Genomic DNA, 22,258 nt, shown 5'->3' with positions numbered 1-22,258 from the left:
CCACTGAAGAAGAGAGCAAGAGAGAGAGACCCTCATGGTCCCTCAGCTTTATACTGAATATGGCGTCTATGGGATGGGTCAGTTGGTCCAACTTGCTGGTCATTTCAGGGTCACCTGTCCTGTCTGCTCCTCCCCACAGGTGCGGCCTCTCACTTACTGCACCCCCACCGTGGGACACAGGATTTAGCAGTGACCTTGATCTCCACATGAGAAGGAATAAGCAAGAGCCTTTCTGCACACCAGTCCCTGGCAATGACTGTAAACATCAAGTGCTGTCACTTCCAGCAGCAGACACTGTCTGCTCAAACATGCCGTTAACTTCAGAAAGTGCCATCACTGAGCAGAGACTGAGCTGGAAAGTGAAATCACTGAACAGAATCGGTTCTGTTCTAACTCAAACCAGGACAGCCATCCAAAAAAATGCAGGACCACACACATCAGAGGTATGAACCATGAATGGGCTTCAGATATTACCATGAACAGGGTCATGGTATGAGCCAGGAGCCAAGAACAAGCTTTGGATCATCTTTCTGAGCCCTGAAGATGGAGGTGCAGAACAGTGAAGCAATGCACAACGACACAACTCACTACATCAAACCACCCTTCTCCCACACAAATCTCTGTCCTGCCCCAGGATGCTCCTCATATTTTTTAACTGTTTCCTTCTTCACTCTGGCACGATCCACCAGTCCAGGAGAGGGATTTACACGGTAACAACCATCAACCCTGCAAAAAACTCAAGGGGAAGGATGAGGGAGAGAAAAGCAGTAAAGACAATGTGTTATCTCTCCTTACATGCATCATAGCACTTAAGCTTCTTCACTCCCTTAGTGTTAAATCCAACTGGTTTTGGTCCTTTTCCTTGCCAACAGGACACGATGAAACTTTGGAGCTTGAGGAAGACACTGACTGACAATTGCAGTGGAGACCACAGAGCAGCTATGTCACATGGGTGAGGTGCCACCTGCAGCCATGGTGACTCAAGGGAGAGGGGAGGCTGCAGGTGCTGTGTGTAGAGAACATCCTTCTCCAAACCTGCCCCAGCCCAGGGCTGAGAAGGGTCCTCCAGGTCAGCAAGGTCTGCCCATGGGCTCACGGTTTATTACTGCTCATTACGACCATGTGAAGGCAAACTGAATAACCACCCCATCCGAGATTCCGCCTGCGACAAGCGCCAGCAGGGCAACTCTAGGAATATAACCCGTGCCATACCCATGCAGCTACTTTCCACCTCCTGGAGAAAGGAAAAAGAAGCTGTGCTTCAAGGAAGGTATAGACAAACACAGAAAAGACACTGGAGGAGAGAAAAAAAAAAAATCACCTTAATGCAAATATAATTTATTCAGCATGCTCAAAAAAATGCAATATATGACCAGACCTAAAGAGGTTATAAGGAAGGTATTATTTATCACAGGGAATAAATACTAATTTAAAAAGGGTAAAAAAGTAACTTCTTATGTGGTCAACCAATACTAGAAGCAGAATTTAGCTTTCTTTAAAACAAAGGAGGGAGGCAAAATTAACAAGTAACTGTTAAAGTTGGATAAATCAAAGGAAGGTTGGAATATTCAGATAAACTTGAGAATTCTGAGAAGACCAAATTAAACCAAAGGAATAGCACAGGAAGAGAGCTCCCAATGGATGAGCTGGAGTGTCATGTGAACCCACATTTTATCTAAAAGACTTCATTGTTTAATCAGAAAAAGTAACATTATTGTTCTATGAGGATGTTGTAATTTCTGTGCAAATGTTCCTGGATGTGAGAGAGAAAACTGGAACACCTTCAGGTGCTTGTTAATTTCGAGACAAGACAGGGATGAGATTTTTAACATAAATTTCAAGTGCTAGTTCTGACTCGGTGCTAACTTACTATGGTACCTCTTCTGGGTTTTCTTTAAATGATTCCTTGTACCATGAAAGAGAGGTAATGAGTGATTACCAACCTTTAAGAGTCTGAAAAATTAATATAGCACAACTTGTGATTGATACAGGACTGGGAAAACATAGAATTTCATTTCTCCCGATCTCATGGAAAGTGACCACTTAGCAGTGATACACGTCTTTTTGTTAAACAGTGGTATTTAAAATTAAAGAATTCAATCAAACATGAAGCTCATCATTATTGCAAAAGAAATTTTCAGTGATCTTCTGTTCGTGCCTAGTACATTACTAGCCAATATAACAGCCTTCTCTAAAATCACAGAGAGTATGTTAAAAGAATGTGTGACAGGTAGCATTACTTTTTAGCAGAAAAAAACCCCAACCATAAAGGCTCATGGAGGACAAAGACGAGTAAGAGAACACAGCTATGGAAAACCAGCACAGTCTCAAAAGAGGGCATCACTAGTGTAAGTGCAGGATTCCCGATTCTGTACTGGTGCTAAGTGAGCTTACGTCTCAGTAAAAATAAAAAGCCATTGGGCACGGGAAGGAAAAGGATCATGACAGTAGGCTGCAAATGGCAACTTCAAAAAAGTTCTAGCTAGTGTCTGAATTCCCATTCACTGTCTGAATTCTCGTTCACTCTAGTCAAAACCCAGCATGCCTTTGGTGCATGACCGCTTCAGCACATGCACAACCTGAAAAAGAACTCCTGCTCTTTTCAAGTTCACTGTGGTGAAGGTAGAAGCAATGTCCCTCCTCCCCTCACTCCAGAAAAAAAGCCTCACCCCAAAACCCCAAGAGAAATTGCTATGACCCTCACAAATGCTGTCTCTGAGGTACAGACAGTGGAACACCTTGGGATTTCCTACCCAGTCTGTGCATTTCCACTGCAAAGCAGTGAAATTCTTAGGGCTGTGAAACTGTGCCACCTCTGTGATCTTTCAGACAGTTTTGGGGAGGGGGGTATGTGTGATAATTCTGTTGCTGTGGTTTGGTTTCCTGTGAGGCTGGGCTTTCAGCATACATGTTTCAAAAGAGAGGAGAGAAAAAAAAAAGGAGGACTGACAAGCAAGATAGACACAAACTTTGTCTCTCCAGGAAACCACAAAATAACCCCTCTGAAGACTGCAGAAAGTGCTATTTCTGTGTCTTTATCATCTTTCAAGAAGACAAGAATGAAGAAGGAAGGGCTAGACAAGAGCTGAGCATGAAACCAGAAGCTGAACACATGCTGCATGAACGTAGGCATGAAGCAAAGAATGACTGGGGAATGCCAAACCCTATACACCACTCATGTCAATGGGAATTTCATCAGCAGCCTCGTGGAGCTGGGGCTGCACACAAAGATAAAACCCTTCTAAACAGGAACACAGACACGTGCTGTCAGCATGGGAGCCACGCATGGGAATGCCCCTGTCAAGCCAGCTACGCATGAACAGTGTGCTGGAATTACCAAGCTGGCTAGAGCTACTGCAAGGTTAGGCTGCCACATCCAGAGCGGGGTCGAGGGACGCTGGTATTTTAAACAGGTCTTCTGCATGGCAGGGAAGACAAATGAGGTGTGGAGATTGTTAGCGGGATGCTGTTTGTGCATCATTAGCTGTGCTAGCCTTCACCACAAGGGTCTGGAAACCTCACGGTCAAGAGCGGAAGTTAGCCTCAACACTCTGAATTTGCTCCACCTCAAAAGCTGTAATTGAGAAACACAAAGCTTGCAGAAATAACACGGGTGCAGGGTTCATCTGCTTCATTTGGTTTTGACACTTAAAACTTGGCAACACTTCAAAGAGAAATCAGCTAAGAGAACGAAAGCATTTATACCAGATTAATGGCTCTTAAACGACAACTGATATTCCCTTCTGCCATGCCTCATGGCTCAAATTCATCTTCTAGCAGTGAAAACACACAGAACACTGCATTCATCAAGCTGAACTCCAGCTTTACATGCACTGCTGGAAACCCCAGGCACCTAACAAGCTTCAAATTGAGACTGCTCTGGTAAGAACTAGAGCAGAATCAAATATTAAAGGTCGAGAGAGATCAGTTGGTTTAAAGACCTTCATCTGACCAAGGCAAACCAGTGCTTTGCAGGAAATTATGAAAAAGCTTTTCCCCACAGTATCATTTTTCAAACTATTGAAAAAAGCTCACTTAGATATTAAAATCAAAATATTAAGTGAGAAAGTCTTCTGCAGCAGGTGACAGATCTATCCTGCAAGAAATGAAGTAGAGCATTTTTCAGAATAATTAACACATTTCTTAAACATCTATTTTGAACATTATAGTCTTTCAATCAAGTGACAGATCCTGTTGGACTGTATTTCCAAATATATTCACATTTTGCATTTGAGTTGCATGAGTTTTTTTACTAAAAACTTGTATGTGCAACTGTATTATGGTAGCAAGGTAAAGGTTGCTTTTTTTTTTTTAATCTTTAATTCCAAGTGAAACAAAGCTATGGAGAGAGAGAAATAAAAGTACCTTTTCTTCTCGTAAGAGGAAACCCCGTCTTAGGAATAATGATTAGCTCACACTATCACAGAGACACCGCTAGCCTGATGCATGAGCAACTTCTGTGTTTCCCTATCGCTACAGAATTATTTATTCCATATTTAAATGGGTCTCTGATTTGAACATGAAGATGATCCCATGGACAAAATAGGGATGCTCCATGCTCTGACACTGACCTGCTTGCTGTATTGCTTTCAGTGTCTCATTTACCTCATCAGTTCACCCTCCTGTTGAGCTTACGAACGTTATGCATGCCCTCAGCATGGATGTGTATACGAAAAGTGCAGTCTAAGTGCAAAATAATCTTACCAGACTTTCGTTTAGGGTGCTTTTCCCCTGCAGTGAAAGGTTCTTGGTGTTCCAAGTATAAGCACACTCAAAGTTAAGGAATGACTCTCCGGCAAAGCACCAGCTTGGCTCCTTCATGTACGTGCTATGGCTGCATATTTATAAGTATACCATCAAGAGGAGACTCCTGCTTCATTGAAAGTGTAGCTCAGGGTAGTGAAGGAGACATCAGTTCACCAGCAAGCATTCTCTACCTGGAGTCATGCTGCAGAAAAACAAGAAATCCTAAGAAAAATTCCTTCCTCCTTTGCTGGTACTTCCTACCTTTCATCTCCTCAAATACAGAAGCTCTGTATTTGCTTCAGCTGATGATCAGCCTAAGCAAGGCTGAAGCTCAGATATACTGGGCCTGCAGAGGAGACATTGTCTGGGTTTGCGCTGCCTCTTTATTCCTTCGGCCTCCTGCTGTGGCTCAGGTCTACTTCCATGGCAATGCACACGCTCTCTGGCAGCTGTGTTTCCTTCTCCCCTGAAGGAGGGTCATAAGACAGGACAAAGCAGTAGCACGCTGAGAAGCAAGGCCCTTCCTCTGTGCACCTCTGCAGAGGCTGAAGCACCAGGACTGGAGATACGCAGCTGATGCACTGGAGGCTCGGAAAGTGCAGGGTAGCTTGGAGGGTGAAGCTGGCTTGGAGTGGAGAGAGATAAAGCTTAACATAGCAGTGGGTGTGGGAGAGTAAGCACGCACACGAGACCAAAGGGAGCCAGAGCTTGGTCTGACAGACCTTGGTATTTAAAGTTACTTTGGACCAAACACCCTGTTTACTGCAATATAGTCAACACTAATGTACATGATCACTTGTTAGATTGTGTTTTAAGGAGCCTACAAGCAGGAAGAAGCCAGAAGTTTGACAGTACAGATGAAAAAGCATTAATAAAACAAGAGGAAAGGAAACAATAATTGTTTGTGTGTGAAGTGTCGGTGTCCAGTTTGAACATGGGACAAGTAGACAAGGACTGAGCAGTCATTACACCACAGATCAGAAATTGACGTTAACCCAAAACACTACTCTGCTAATCTTTAAACAAGAAAGAACATGTTGCTATGATTCCATCAAAACATACAAGCCCTCAGATAAGTGGTAAGCTGAGGAAGTTGCAGTAAGATATCTCTGTACTATAAAAGCATGTGAAAAGGCCTATTCCTTCTTGAAAATGATTCCACTAGCAACAGGCTGTTTCCATCTTCACCTCTGCCTACTGACAGGATGAACGCAGTAAAACAACAAGCAAGGCACTCCATCCTGAGGTTTTACAGCTGTCGGTCTCCAGTCTACTTTATTGTAATAACGTTTGTCACAATCAGGCCTTGCAAGACACAAGCTCCTGGCTACAGGTAGGTACAGCAAAGGAAAGCACAGAACTGAGCAACCTGGTCACAGCAGCTGAATAGTGCAGAGAACACAGCGCAGTTATAGCTGTAACTGACAATTACTGTGCTATAGAAGCAGAGTTCAAAATACGTTACAGAACATGAGAACACCTCTTGAACTTTAACCAGCTTAAGAGAAATCCATCTGACAGTGCACAGAGTTTTTTGGGGGGACTGAAGGGGACACACCACCACAATGACTGGCTGCTTTCTCTTTTGAAAGAGGCTCCTGAACCATGCACAGCAGAACCCCCTCAAAGAGAAAGGCCAAAGAGAAGTTACTAAGATACAGCCATTGAACACATCGTAGCTTCCACAGCTATGGAGAAGTGCTCAGGGGAAGTGTGCACTGAGCTCCTAGCAATTGTTCTAGGACAGTTCCTCTTCAGATGGTCAGGGCACCATTTAGGAGCTATCACAGCCTGGGTGGAATTCACCTGAAGAACCCTGGACATGAAAAAAGTGAATTCTAATCATCAATAGTTGCACACATCTGAATAGAGATGAGGATGTGGGAGGAGGAAACCGCAGTCTTCCAGCTTCTGAGAAAAGGAGGGCAACCAACATCAGCTGATTCTGCTCCCTTAGACTGGAGAGAGAAAGAAAAAGCTTTCCTCCATCTTTCTCGTTGGGAACTAATTCTCAAATCCACCATGGGACAGTCAGAGTCCACTACATGGGAAAATGCTAAAGAAAAGCAAAATCTGCTTGAGGAAGTCTGAGCAGAAGTTATTGCAGAAACAGAATGCTCATGTGTGTTTGTGCAAGTGTGTCAAGTAGGTGAAAGAATGTATTAAAGTAAATAAACAGGGTTTAGCATATTTGAAAACTGTCTTAATGAGTGACCAATCCATAAAAGGCAGACCAGCATCATTCTACAGGTACACAAACCCACTCTTAGTCATAGAAGTTATATATGAAAAAAACAGATTAGAAACGCCAGTATTTCCTACTGTGTGCTTGCTCACTTGGTCCTAGAAAGGGGTTACAAAAGGTCTTTTCCCAGGATATACCAGTACCCAGGAAGCAACTTTCCTGACATTTCCTACACAGGTGGAGCAGCTCCAAAGAGATTAGCACTGTGACACCAGAACCAGTTCCGTGGAAAAGGAAAATTAAGAAACAAGCAGTAGCCAGTGCCCCTAACCTCTTCCCAAGACTCTCTCCCTCCCGCTCCCAAGGTGAATCACAGGGGGCCTCTCTGAAGAGCCTGAACATGAACAAATGCTGCAAAACAGAAAAAATTGGAAGTCTACATGCAGACACAAAGCTACGATATCCCTAGGAGCAGAGCTGCCATGGGGTAGGTTACATGACTGCAGTGCTGTACAGCATGATGGCTTTTCTGCAAGAAAAACAGAAAGCAGAGCTTGGGATTGTGCTCTATGCACAGAAGTGACCTGATTGTGTGGAGGTCTGCAAAGCAATAGGTGACAGTCTGGTACAAAAACTTATGGGTCAGAACAAGAGAGGAGGACAATGAGCATAATAGTGTAATGGGTGTCTGCTACAGACCACCAAAACTGAAAGTGGATGAAATCAGTTGTAATCAGCTGGGAGAAGCCTTTCTGACTGCAGGCCCTGTTTCTCCTTGGGGGTTTTCACTTCTCCAGTATCTGTGAGGAGGGCAACAAGGAAGGGTGCAAACAATCCAAGAGAGCAATCCTGGAGGAGAACTTTTTGAAAAAAACAAATAGACAAGTTGTTAGGCTTGGCTCCAAAGGGGACTCCTTAATCAAGATGAACGAGTTGAAGGTGTGGAGATTGATCAGAGCTTGGCTGCAGCAACCATGAGATGGTGATATAAAGATCCTGAAAGAAGTGAGGTAGGCAGATAGCAGAATAGAAATCTTGAACTTTGGAAGAACAGATTTTGGCTTCAGGGAACTGTTAGGCAGGATTCCACTAGGTGAGGTAAAGGGGCTTGGGCCGGCTAGTCAATCTCCAAGAACAACCATTTAAAACAGAACAGCCCATTCTGATGTGCGGGAAGTCAAGCAAACATGGCAGGGGGCCAGCTCTGCCCGAGGGGGAACTCCTGACTGAGCTCAAACACTAAAAGGAAGTGTAAGGGAGGTGGAAGTGGGGACAGGCTATTTAGGAGGAATATGGAGACAATGCCTGAGCACACAGGAGGACAGGAAAGTATTCTTTTGGCTGGAGTTGAAACATGGAAGGGATGCAGAAGGCAACAAGAAGTATCTCAGCAGCAAGGAAAATGTTGGTCCATGGACCAAGGGCACAAAAAGCGGCTAAGGTATAACACATCTGCTTGGCTGGGAAGGTCTGCTCTCAGAGGTCTCTGAAGGTCTGTGAAAGCGAAACACAACCCAGAGGAGAGAGAGTGGACACCACAAAAGACAGCAGGAGGCTGGACTAGATGACCTGCAAAGGTCCATTCTAACCTGAATTAGTCTTAATTATAAATTCCCAGGGATCACCATAAACTCTTTTGCTATCTAAAGAAAAATCAAGGTAGAAGTGTCATCTCAGTCTATCATCATAACCACAGCGGTGCCAAAGCTAAAAAGCTGCTCTATTTAAAGGCAGAAGACAAAATATAACAACACATATGAGAAAAGGTGATTTTAAGTTTACTAACAGCTCTTATCCACATACACCACACTGTCAGACACTGACATCGCTAGTTTTTTCAGACACCAGTATCTCAGGTCAGAACAAGATGGGCCCAAATACAGTGCTGCCCTCTAAACCGTATCAGAGAAGCTGTTAACATAATTGATTCCTGCTATTACAAAGGGATTGACATCAGAGACTTGGTGGCTGAATATTTACTCCTACAATACTCTAATATTAAAAAGTCCCCAGGCCCTTAGAGCAAGCACATCCATTGCTTACTGTAAACACATTTAGCATGGAAAAGGCAGTAACAACTTCCACGTGGAAGACACTGCATTCGGCTGTTTGTGTTTGCTAGCTTCTCCAAGGAGGTATCTGAGATCCCCTTAAGACCAAAGTCTGTAGCATGCAATTGCTAACATATCGTGAAACTTTTCCCAGAGGTCACCAGCATCCTGCTGCATTGTCAAGTGGCATTATTTTGAGGTAATGTCAAAGCAACCATTAGAGCGAAAGAGGAAAAAGCAGCCCCTACAGGGCCACCTTCCAGAACTACTTGGATCATAGTAATAACCAATTTGAAGGTGCTAGTCTGCAAATACAGACAGGTATGCTACCTCTGCAAAGAGAGCAAACCAGGCATTAGAAAAATGACTAAAACATTTTCTCTCATTTCTCTCTACAGGTCCCTTCACTGAACTATCATCCAGACAACTTCTTTTACGTGTTCCAAATTCATTGTAATCTTGCAAGCAAAGCAAGTATTTTAGTTGTTATTTTAAAATAAAGCAACATGAGGAAATAAAGGAAGGCTGCTGCAACAGTCGAATAGCAACTACACACTTAGTCCCAGGGCTACAACAGGAGAGAGCTGAGCTCTAATAGCCTGTGCCTTCAGACTATGGACGCTTTTAAAGTTCAAGCCTTTTTCAGACCCTTCTTAGTCTGAAACATTCCTAGCTGAGTACATACACTCATAGACACTTGCTTTAATGAACTGAAAGTGTCAGCTTCCCATTGGTGCGTCAGATGGACTTTTTCTCAAGCAGTGGAAACAATTGTCTAGGGAGCACTTGCGTGGGGCTGCTAAAGAACCTTTTATAATAAAATTGAAACCATGAGAAGAGACTATTCATTCTTTACCTCTGAATCAGGAAGTCCGCTCATTCAAGCAATCATCAGCTCTTGCAGCAAAACATAACATTCACACCAACCCTACCACTCCTCCTCTAAACATTAACTCACAAAAAGCTGCTCAGAGGTTTCCTCAAGCCCACCAGGAAAATCAGTGGGGGCTTTCTGTAGATGTAGCTTATGGTAGCCTAAGGTCAACAGCTAATTTCAGTCAGGGAAAGCCCATTGCCATTTAGTTATAATTTCCTTAATGTAACTTACACAAGAGTAGGTTAAAAAGGGAAAGGCCTGAGGCAACCATGATGCAGCCAAAATGAAGCAAGGCTCCTCATCAAGAAAACCAGCCTGAGATGATATTAACAAACATATTGCAGTGCATGCCAGGTGTAAGGCACTATTCCACTATGAACAAACACTGCCATTGCAATGCTTTCACCACTACTGTCACACAGAGGAGGAATCTGCCACAACAACATGATCTCTGCCTTAAGGCAGAGGCACAGCAGAGGTAAACCAGGCACTTCACCATCCAATGTTCAACATCTGGAATATATTATATGATTGTCATGAAGAGCTTATTACTGCAGTACCTAGCAACAAGAGATCTGGATCCTGTTCTTATCACCCCTATCCTTTAGATCCCCAGGAACCGAGGTGAAAACCTAGCGTACTAGAAGCAGCATCAAATAGTTTGAGATGTCTACAGGTACTGCAAAGGTCCTAGCACAAAGGACCTACAAAGGTCCAAGACACACGAAAACCAGAGTCCTTCCTCCTCTACCACCATCACAGCTATGGGTTGGGAACCACGTAAGGAGAAAGAAGCAGGAAAGGACAGTGGGGGCTTTAAACATAGGGAGGAAACATGTTTAAAGAAAATGGGAAATTGGAAATGACAATGCTGTTGGAAATGGCAATGCTGTTTCACCTTCAAATTCTTGAAATGCATGGGTTAATCCCCACTTTCCCCAAAATGTGCTTAGAAGCCATGAGATTGATTTTGTCTGCAGACACAAAGCTTAGAGACATGAAAGATGAGCCTAAAGGTTAGAAAGTTAATGAATGCTAATACATGAAATGCCAATTTATTACAACCAATAAATCAATGAACAAATTGCCCAGAGAGGCTGCACTCTCCATCCTAAATGGTTTTCAAGGCTAAACTGGATAAATATCCAAGTAACCTGATCTGATCTCAAAGCTGAGCCTGTTTAGAGGAGGACATTGAACTAGACACTTTAAGTCCATTCTGACCTGATTAATCTAGTCCTGCGTTTCTGTTCTGCAGCCTTCCTGGGTTCAGCCTCTGACTAAAGATACTACCAAACTCTTCAAGCTCGGCAATACAGACATGTTCACGTGTGGCCTTCAAAACTCCATGTGCAGCAAGTTTTCCAGCCTTACAATATTGAAGTGAGGAAATCATTAATCTTTCTGCTCAGTAAAATGAAACCATCAACTCCACGATCATCTATTGACAGCTACTTCAGCAGCTTTGGGAGAGCACCAGAGAGCTGGGCAACAGCTCTTAAAGTGGCACAGGGAGAGTGCTAAAAGGCAGCTAAAATGACATCCAGGCTGCATTGTCTGTGTTAGACTCCACTACCCTGCCAGATATCAAGGCTCACTAAAAACCACAATCACTGTGAAAACTGCAGCCCACACTTCACGTCTGTAATGAGGTGGGCGAGTGCAGCAGGCAGGGTGGTGGCATCCTGCAACAGGTGTGTTCCGAGCCCATCTCCTCGAAGGGTCAAACCAGACTGAGTCATACAGAATTAAGTCAAGTTCAGAATTTGGAAGGGAAGCCAAAAGCCCTGAAAAATGCCTGCTTTCTGATTATTGGCGGCCAGCCCTCTGCAGGGTGCAGACTTTCTCCAGCTGTCACCTCGTGTCTCCCAAAAGCACTGCTAGAAGGGGCAGGACATTGCACTAGGAGTCCTCTCTAAAGCATGCTACCAGTCTTCTTCACGGGTCTGTGCTAAACATTTGTTTTGTTAATTAACACAGGGAGAAGCAATACTAAAATTCCAGCCAAAACTGTAAAATAAATCTCTGTTTATGTCGTGGTTTTCTTGCCTGTTCCTAGTAGCACCACTGGCTAACTGTCTTAAGGAACCAGACAGAACTTACAGCAGCACTCTTTTTGATGCCTTATTGGTTGTCCCATTTATTTTGACAGGAAGAGCATCAAAATGCATTTGCAGCTTGATTGTTACCCGGAAATTCTTCATCTCCCCAGAAAGTGCAGCTGCTAAGTTCTGCTCTAAGAACTCATCTGTGCTTTGAGGAACGTCCACTGAGACAACACACGGGGTAAGAGTGACAAAGAACTGGGGATTATTTTATTTAATATTTGGATAAAATTTGAGACATGCCTGATGCTGATTCCCAAACATGAAAAAGCATTTAGTGTGGGTAATGGAGAACAGCAGGTAAGATGACAGCGAACATAAAAAGGAAGCTCACCTGGCCATGAAGCACATGAATGTCTGTACTGGCCACACCACTCTCACAGATTATGTCCAGAGCATTTCCTTCTCTGGGCAGCTTCTCCAACAAGGGACTGTGTTGGAATGCTGCTGTAAAAGGGAGAAGAAGTATTTCAGCAACTCATCCTAGAGGAACACCAGGACATAACCTCCACACTCCAAAAAGACAGGATCCACACTAACTACTTTTGTGTTTCCAACAGGTGAAATTCAAGTCTGTGATGTTTTGAAACCCTGGCTTCCAATGTAACCAAGCTTCTAGCATCCAGTATCCTGTCTTGCCAGTTAAAGGGAAGATTTTCTCACCTGAAGACCAAGACACAAGAAAACTAATGTCAAATTTCACAGTAAATTCTCAATAAAAAGCTTTAAGAGGTAACTACTTCATTCTATTCGATTAAAGCTAACCCACCAGAACAAGACGGTTAAACACACTTGGCCAAGCTCATCACATACATCTGGTCTCTTTCTCCTGTGACTGCACAGCACCAGATGATTTCAACTCTTTCTACTTCTCCTGGTGGAACACGGCAGATTTAGTAGCTGAATTAGACAAACCCATTCTGAGGGGATCGTTGGAAATTTGCACTCCCATGCAAATGAGCACATCTGCTATGAGACAAGGATCCTCACTTGATGCAAAACTTGCTGCCGCTGGTGAAAGCTCTCAGTTTCTTTCTATTAGCAAAAGCAAGGTGAACAAAGTCAGTCATGTGGCTTCCTGGAAATTCATTTCTAGTGGGTAGAAACCACTGGCATTCTACAGAGTAGTCAGTCACTGCTGGAGATCACATTTATATTGTAACTGAACTACATGAGGTCCTGTATCTTTACAGTTTCTTAAGCTTTAAACATGTAAGCCAGATGGTTCACTTCCTCAAATGTGGAATGGTGATATTGCACCGAGTAGAATGTCCACACAACACTGATTTCAGAAAGTAACCCACACCATTAAGTAGCATTACTCTCCTTCCACGACAAGGTGACCAGCTTAGTGGACGAAGGAAGAGTTGTGGTCGTTATCTACCTGGACTTTAGTAAAGCTTTTGACACTGTTACCCACAGCATTCTCCTGGAGAAACTGGCTGCTCATGGCTTGGATCAAGGTACTTTTGACTGGATAAAAAACTGGCTGGATGGCTGGGCCCAAAGAGTGGTGGTGAACGGAGTTCAATCCAGTTGGTGGTCAGTCATGAGCGGTGTTCCCAGGGCTCAGTGTTGGGGCCTGTGCTCTTCAACATCTTTATCAATGATCTGGAAGAGAGGATTGAGTGCACCCTCAGTAAGTTCGCAGATGATACCAAGTTAGGTGGGCGTGGGAAGGTAGGGATCTGGACAGGCTGGATTGATGGGCTAAGGTGAGTTGTATGAGGTTCAACAAGGCCAAGTGCTGGGTCCTGCACTTGGGTCACGACAATCCCCGGCAATGCTACAGGCTTGGGAAAGAGCTAAGAAAGAAACAGCAGAGCACTCCTCTTTCTCTCATCTAATGCTGTTTAGAGAACAACTATGAGTTTTACTTCATTCTGACCTCACCGAGCTTACTCACGACATGGTCTGACTACACCACAGGCACTCCATCTGTTTTCAGCCACGCAGCTGGCCACACAGCTGGATAGGAAACACTACAGTGTGATGGAGGCATTTCAGGTGTGCATGGGAGAACAGTTTAACTGAACTAACTCAGACCCATAGTATTAATTCCTATGTTCTGAGGTCAAAAAGCCTCAGGAGCACATTACCACTTATATAGCCTAACTGCTCCTCAGGTATTTCCAGGGCATCTCAGCCACAAAGTCTGTAGGAGCAAGAATGAGATGGTCTGGGATATGGTGTGAGTTAAGAGATGAAGAAGAGAGCATTTAGCACAAAAATCACCATGAAGCAAGAGGCTGATGCTTGACAGTGCCTCTCCTCATTCTCAACCAGTGATAGTTCTTGTATAAATCCTCATAAGATAGGCTTGTAATTCAGCCACACACTCAGTCCTCTGGATAACTGGGTTCACTTTCCAACTCCATTTCAGACTTGCTCTGTAGCTGGGGCAAAGCTGCTTTATCTCTGTGCTGACGCTGCTTCTGTGAAATGGAGTAAAGTCATAGTTGCTCCACATCTTCCTTGCCTCATCAATTCTAGTTGTACTCCAGTATGGGACACCAGTGTCAGCTTGGAGACATCTTTACCACAGTTCAGATACTCACTAATAATACTTCTAAGGAAAGGCCGATTCTCATTGCAGTGACAAGGTACAATAAACCAGAAATACTGTCACAGCAGGTTACAGCAAAAGCTATTTAAGAAAGTGAGTGGATTAAATCAGAGTCCTTTACCAAAAGAAAGTAACACACTTCCAAAGAGTTGTAGGACGCAAAAGCTTGCACTAAGGATTTACAACAATCTTCTTTTACATGCTTTACAAATCAAGGTAAAACACGAAAAGAAATTGCTAAAGACCTTAGGATAAAGAAAAAGCTACCTTTTAAAAAAAAAAAACACTAATCAAAACCAGCTATTTTCCCCTTCTTCATCTACCCACGGCTATTTAATTTCTGTTATCGTGCAAGATGCAATGACTGAAGTTATGCAGAACACAACACTTGCTCAGCACGGCTGTGAAATCACACATCTGATAAAGTTTAGGTCTATAAAAATGTTAACACAACCAAAGAAGAAAAATTAAAGAGGAAGTAGGATTTTAAGAAGTCATCTCTGTGCAATGTTTAAGCCTTACACATTGAAAAACACCACCTTTAAGACCAATACCATTTTAGACAATGACACATGAAAACAGGGCATCCATATGCACACATAACTGAAATAAGTAACACTTGTTTTTCATACTTATGCTTCACTATCTCCTGCAGTCTAACACACAGATGCATTCCAGGCTATACCCAAAAGTAATTAGGTTTTGTGTTGGTTTTTGGTTTTTTTTTTTCCTTCCAGTCATTTCAAAACACTACCACTTCCACAATTTCTCAACCAGCTGCACTGTTTCCTCATTGGGCTGCTTTTGTTTGGGTGATTCTGTATTACAGCAACGTTCAAGATTGCTTAAGTTGCCAACAGCTAAACATTACAAAGAGACAATTGGCATCAAAACCAAACCCAGAGTATAGACAATAATCTCCCAGTTTAAAAACAGAAGTGGTTTTGGGTTTTGTTTTTCAAAAGAAATTGGGTAATAAGGAAAATCAGCCAGTCAGCCTGGAGACTGCATCTGGGCTTGGGTTCCAGCTGTTTTTAATGAATGCTTCATCCATAACATCACACCAGGTCATGCTGACATATTGCTGGTATGAGAAAAAGGAACTGGCTGCAGGTCGTGATAGATACAGACTGTATCTGTCCCTACACCACATCATTTACAGGATTCCAACGCAAGGACAATCATACCTTCATGTGGGTAATGACTGCAACGTTTTAAGATGTCTCTTCCATGTTTAGTCTACTTGCGTACACCACAGAGATGATCATGTTCTTGTTCAAGACATTGCCTAAATCCTAGTCTCTGTCAATGCCTAATCCATTCAAGCCCTTGACACCTACACCTAAGATGTTCCAAGGCACGTAGAGATGACGCTTCTATTGCACAATTGTAGATCAGCATCCAAAAAAGGCATCTGCATGAAGAAAGAGAAAACCAATCAGGCTATACTGGCAAACACTGACAAAAGCAAGAGATTGAAAATTCAGACCACTTGAGAACATGTCAACTCTCTCCAGTAACTCAGCTGTGACCAGTTTGGATTGCCCAGTTGTAAAGATGGGTTAAAAATGGATCTCAGAAGGGCAGTTACCATACTGATCACAACTGGTGGTCTGTGAATGAACTGAAATGAAACAGTTCAGGAGATAGTTACAGTTCTGACGTGGCAAGATTATTATTTCTTACACCACATAATCAGTAAACGGACTGACTTGCATTTCTACTTGTTTACCTCACTACCTAGCATTATGTCGCCAGCTGCAGTTCAGCAGAGAATTTCAGAAACATCTGAAACCTCTTATAAGTTTACACATGCATTTACATAACCTTTCACCAGTGATCAGCTACCAGTTACGTTTCACACTACTTTACAAAGTTGCAAAAACAGTACAGAGAAGTTGAGTGACGTACTTACAACTTTCTCTGGCCGACTGTTTGATGAACTGCTATGTTAGGTGTTGAACAAAAGTCCTGTAGTAAGAATAAGGAGCCACACAACACATAACAGACTTAAGCCTTTTGCCTTACTCAGTTTATCTTCACTCATGCTACGCCAGCTTCTCCAAGAAGTACACTGGAAGACCGCAGGCAGTCCCAGAATTTATTACTTTTTAATAAAAAAAGAACAGTCAATAAACAATTTCATGCCTCTTGACTCAAAGAGCATAGCTCAGGATACAGAAAGGATATGATTTTCTGCAAGACAGCTTTCAGAAAGTTTCCCCACCTGGTGAAGTACGTAAAGTACGACCAATGTAAATGACACAAAGGCTCAGAGGCAGCTGGGGGAGAATGAATGACTGAAACAATTTCACTATAGACCACAAAATGGCTTGGGCAAGTGACATGCACCACAGTTACCTTACTGAAGAGGTTCATTAATTATTTAAATGGACTTTTCAGACACACACCGAGTCTAGCAAGGAAACAGACACTACCTTTTAAAGCTTATAAGATAGATTGATGGCACAGAAAAGAATAAGTAGAAGCTCCATATAAGATAATGGTAGAAAACTGAATTTTCATTACTCTTTTCAAATGGAAAAGTTTGTTTACTTGTTAACTATAAGACTCTATGTGCAGACTGTTACAGAAAGTCAGAGTACACCTACTTAGGGAATCTAAGAGGTGACCTTGCATGAAAGGTTAAGGGCAACAGCAGTATTACTGCTACCTTAGATAGTAGTGTTCTAGGGCAGTCTCTCCTCCCCTCCCACTTTCATGAATCAGTTCTAGCAATCACATCTTTCACAGTCAGCCAAACTACGCAACTCTAGTTCTGCATCCAGCCTCAAGAATTCATGCCCTAATATAGTGAACATAGGTAAGTGAAGAGGCTGATGTAATGTTACTTAAAACTTGTCTTTCCCTGTTAGTGTGTCCCTCTCTTACAATCTGGCTACTTCTATTTTGTCCTCAGCTTAACAGAAAACAAACCAACCAAAAAACTCTGAAAATCTCAACTTAACTGTCCTGTAGAATCCATTTAGTGGCCAAGCAATAGATATAAAAAAAACTTGCACAAGGTCTTAAAAACCAGTGCATGAGACAACGTATACATGTTCAAATATCTGACTTCAAGTGACTTGATACCTGCTTTTTCTCCCCTTTTGAAAAAGACAGCTTTGCTGATCATGTATTTCCAGTTAATATGGAACCACTATCACATGAGCTGATGCAGATGAGTGGTTTGCAGTATAAAGTCTGTTGAAGCAACAGCAAGTAGCGTTACACTCACCTGGTGTGATGAATTCATCATTCCAGCTTTCCACTCCAGAGCCCTGGATTGAAATCTTGTATTTCAGTCACAAACAAAACAACCTTAGACAACATCGTACTGCTTCCATGCAAAAAAACCCCCCAAAACCATTGTACTAACTTAATTTGCATCAACAGCCTGTTTAAAGGAAACCCAAATGGGAAAACAAGTCTGGACATCCTTCCCTCAGAAAAAACAAACTTGTATAAGCTAGCTGAGTGACGTACTTGGTGTGGAATGCGTGCTAGTTTATATAATACAAGTGACGTAATAATTTGTGATACGTAACAGGATAGATTTTTATTTATTCTTGCATTTAATACTAGGTACCACTTTTTCTTCACAGGCTCACTGCCTCCTCTCTTCATGGACGGCAAACTGGACATCAGTAGTATTTGCAGCAAAACCATTACCTTCCTATATATATTTCTCGACAGCTAACAAATCTGAAGTGTCAGCTTATGGGTACTACAGCATCGTCAAAGATGTTGGTTTCTACTGTTCTGTTCACCTTCCAGAAAAAATAGTGAAGAAAATAGAGATTAAGAGTTGACATGAGATTCCCAAACACTCATTACTGGCAGAGGTTTGTCTTCAGGTAATTTCTAGAGAAGAACTGTACGGTAGATCCCTCTTGACACACTGCATCTATGCAGAGCTGCAGACTGTTGTAGTTCTGCAACAGACACACTTGAAGGAAACATTAGGTTAAACAAACATTCAGATTACAGTCTGCTGTCCTGGCAACTCTGCCTGAAGAGCTGTTAATGACACAATAAAACTACGTATTTCTGATCAAATAGTAAGTGGAGAAATAGCAATGTTGATGGCAATGGACCTGTGATTGAAGTGGGAAAACATGCTTCAAGCCATCCTAAAACAAGACATTCAAACTAGTAGAAAGTTTAGAAAATAGTAATATAAAAATCACTGAGAAAAACATATTAGAGAAAATACATTCAATATACATCTTCACCCCTTTTGTTTTACGTCTTCCACAGAGATAGAAATTGGATACCATCCACTTTAAAATCCCAGTCGTGCCCATCATCTTTATAAGCAAACCAGTAAAACCCCAAGAGTACAGTTACCAGAGAACACAGATTTACCTGGCACGTTTTTCAACAGTTTACGCAGATCCAGCGTGCATCACTAGGTAGTTTCTTCCACATCTCTAAGCACTGAACAGGAGAGGCCTAACTGTTAGCTAAAAGCAGCAGCAAAGCTGAAACTAAACACACAGACCTGTGAAGAATAGAAATGAGGCCTAAAAGTTTGGTATTGCTACTTCAGTGGGGAAAACAGAATAGAAAAACATCCTCCTTCCAATGACAGTTCATTCATCAGCTGCCTGTAGCAGCAGTACAAGATACAACATTTTTATGGTGTTTAACATTTTCAGTTAATGGCAAATGGTGTAACAGAGGACAGACAAGTTCTTGGTGATTAGGAAGTCATCTCAAATTGGAAAACTGTATTTTTTTTTTAAAGTTCTTTCTGATGGACAGGAAAAAGAAGGAACACAGCTCAAATCAACGCTTCTGTGACTTCAGAGAATTCCCCTACCAAAGGTTTCAGCCTTCAGATTTCCTGGGTGTTTTAAATACAGAGAAAGAGCCAAAGACAAAGATGCTACACATCTCACCTTCCTCAGATGTATGTTACAACATAGCAAGTACAAATTCTTTGTTGTTGTTTTAGAATGGTTACTGCAATTACAAGTTGCACACCTTCATCTGTACTGGGAGATGTGTTAAACTGTGATTATTAGCATAAACATTTACTCCAGTAACCATCAATTTCTTCATACCAGAGGGTCCATGCTAAAGAAAAGGTGAGCCAACCTTTCACTGAAACAGAAAGCAACTTGCAAAGCCTTTTTGAGCAGCAGTGCACACTCTGAACGCCTACGCACTCAACAGTCACTATGTGAATTAATTTTTAATGCATCTTTCTTCTCGGGCTATGGTGAGATTTGTGTTGCCAGCATGCTGAACCCCAGCTACACAGTTTTAAGTACCAAAGACACCACACCAAAAAAGGGTGCTGAAGACTTCTGAACTCGCAGTTACATTGCCTCAGAAAGCACTTACAGTGAATGCCAAGCAGAGATGAGAAATCCCTGTGTAAGAGCTATCTTAGAGCATCCAATATCAACACTGTTCAAGATTCAAACATTTTGTGCAATTACACCCTCTTCCATTAAGGAAACGCCTGAAAAAATACCACACCCTCAGATTCAGTAGCACTGGTATCAGTAGACAGCCCTAAAACAGATGCGCCACCAGTCACCTCCAGAGCTTAGATACTCATCTTTCATACAGGTTGAGATAAGTAAGGAACAGGGGGACAAGTTACACTACAGTTATCAAAGAAGGCCACTCTCAAAGGTGGAATTTTTCCGTCCTTCCAATTCTCATGAAGAACTCACATTTACTCAGTCATGATGTATTTTTTGGTCACTTACAGAGATCTCATCTACTCGAAATTACCTTTCATTGTACTTTATCTGAATTGAACGCATCTGAACTACACAAACACCAGTGTAGAACACCTGTGCTTCCAATAGGAGGTTATAGCATTGCACCTAAACAGACTTCACATAGTTACTAATTTAGGTATTAAGAAACATGTTCGTAATTCAGCAAATCCATAATAAAACTGTTTAATGAATGGAGTAAAAGTAACTAACTCATTTGCCCAAGGCCACAAAAGTGGCAGAATTGAAGCCAGTACTTTCAAATCTCTTGTCTCCCAGACTGGTACCTGCTTATCTTCACTCAATTACAAATTTACAAAAACATGACTTGCCTTTAAGTTCTCATCAAGGTACAACAGCAGCAGATCCACGGAGACTCACTCTTCCTGCTTTCCCTGTGGTGCGTGGCATCACATCAGTTGTGCTAATATACCATGATAGTACATAAGGCAAGTATCTTTGAAGGCTATTACAAATACATACGCATACTCCTCAAATGCAATAGGATTCCTTCTGTTGTGTTAATCCAAGATTTTAAAATAAAGAGAAGCACTTGATATCTATGTATCACTCTTTGAATAGCTTCGTTAGTAGAGAATAAAGCTGACTGTTTTTACTAGTGAAAAAAAATTCTATGAACTGAGTTTTCTAGCACCATTACAAATCTGAGTACTTTCAAAGCATTTCTACTCCAGAGAAGCTGGGATCTGCTCCAGTATTTGCCCATGTAACATCTACTAGTTTTTCCATCCAGTGCCTCAATTTGTTGAAATCACCGATGTAGAAATTACTAGTGATGACATACACTGCCACCTTGTGCTACGGTTTAGAACTGAAAAAGCCTGAAAAGGTGGATTTCACACAAACATCCAGCTTCAGCTGTTTTAACAGCATTTTTTATCCCCCCACAGGCACCGTCCCATGAGAAGCCTCATTCTTCTCTGCTAACTGATCCAGGTGTTTTTAACAGGGACATAGTTTTGTAGACAGTTGGTGCTAAGTGGCACAGATAGTACTTTTGGGTTTGAGACGCAATTCCTCCAACACAAGCAAATAAATTCATATGCTACCATACTGCATTGACAAAAAAGTGAGGCTAAGCTAGTAACCCCTTCCTCAACCTGAATTTGAAGAAGAGTAATAGAAGTTGCCCCCTTTACATCCCTGGACTACATTTCGAGAACAGGTGGTGTGTCATCCTCTCCTCTGCAATAGGAGACTGAGGGTTCATTCACCTTTACACTGGCTGGGTATAGGCTGAAGCAACTATATTCTGTACCAGCAGCATACACTGGGATAGGAGAGATCTGGGACCAAGAAGAGGGATGTGAAGTTGCAGGTATCTCGGTGGTCTGCAGCCAACCCAATCCTCCTGCTACATCTGGGCCTCACAGGAGATATGGAAGCAATCATCCATTAAACATTCTCAAGTCGAAAGCTGAGTGTAATTACACTGTGTCTCGCAAAGCAGTCCCAAAACCAGGGTGTATCAGAAAAATATGTGTTAACAAGCAGAAGAAAGAAAAATATGGAATGGTTCTGGAAAAGGACAGTAATGGGCTTTGAGGCTGTACTGTCCTCCTGCTGAGTGGAAGCCCTATTTTCTTTAAAAAAAAAAAAAGGGAAGACTGCCTTATAATTGGGGTAAGTACAGTCAAAGTATGGTCATCTGGAAGCAGCCTCTATTTCTCTATTCTGAATAAATAGTACAGTATCAGAAAAAATTCTGTAAATGCAGCATCTTAACACAGATCAAAATTCTAAAATTATCATTTTGTTTCTGTACTGGGCAATACTAAGTAACCCACTAAAACATTACTATATCGTTAACTGTTTACATGATAGTAGCATTGAACCTACCTACTTCATTTCTTGCACTGACATCAAACTGGAAATTTTTGTATTACCTCGTTTCTTACAATTTATCTATTGAAATAGAAGCATTACCATAATTCACAGAATTCACAAACTTAATTCCAGCATTCAGCAG

This window comes from Buceros rhinoceros, unplaced genomic scaffold, assembly GCF_000710305.1.
Source record: "Buceros rhinoceros silvestris isolate BGI_N320 unplaced genomic scaffold, ASM71030v1 scaffold19220, whole genome shotgun sequence".
Lineage (NCBI taxonomy): Eukaryota > Metazoa > Chordata > Aves > Bucerotiformes > Bucerotidae > Buceros > Buceros rhinoceros.
The sequence above is the reverse complement of the archived record's forward strand: the minus strand, read 5'-3'. Positions refer to the sequence as shown.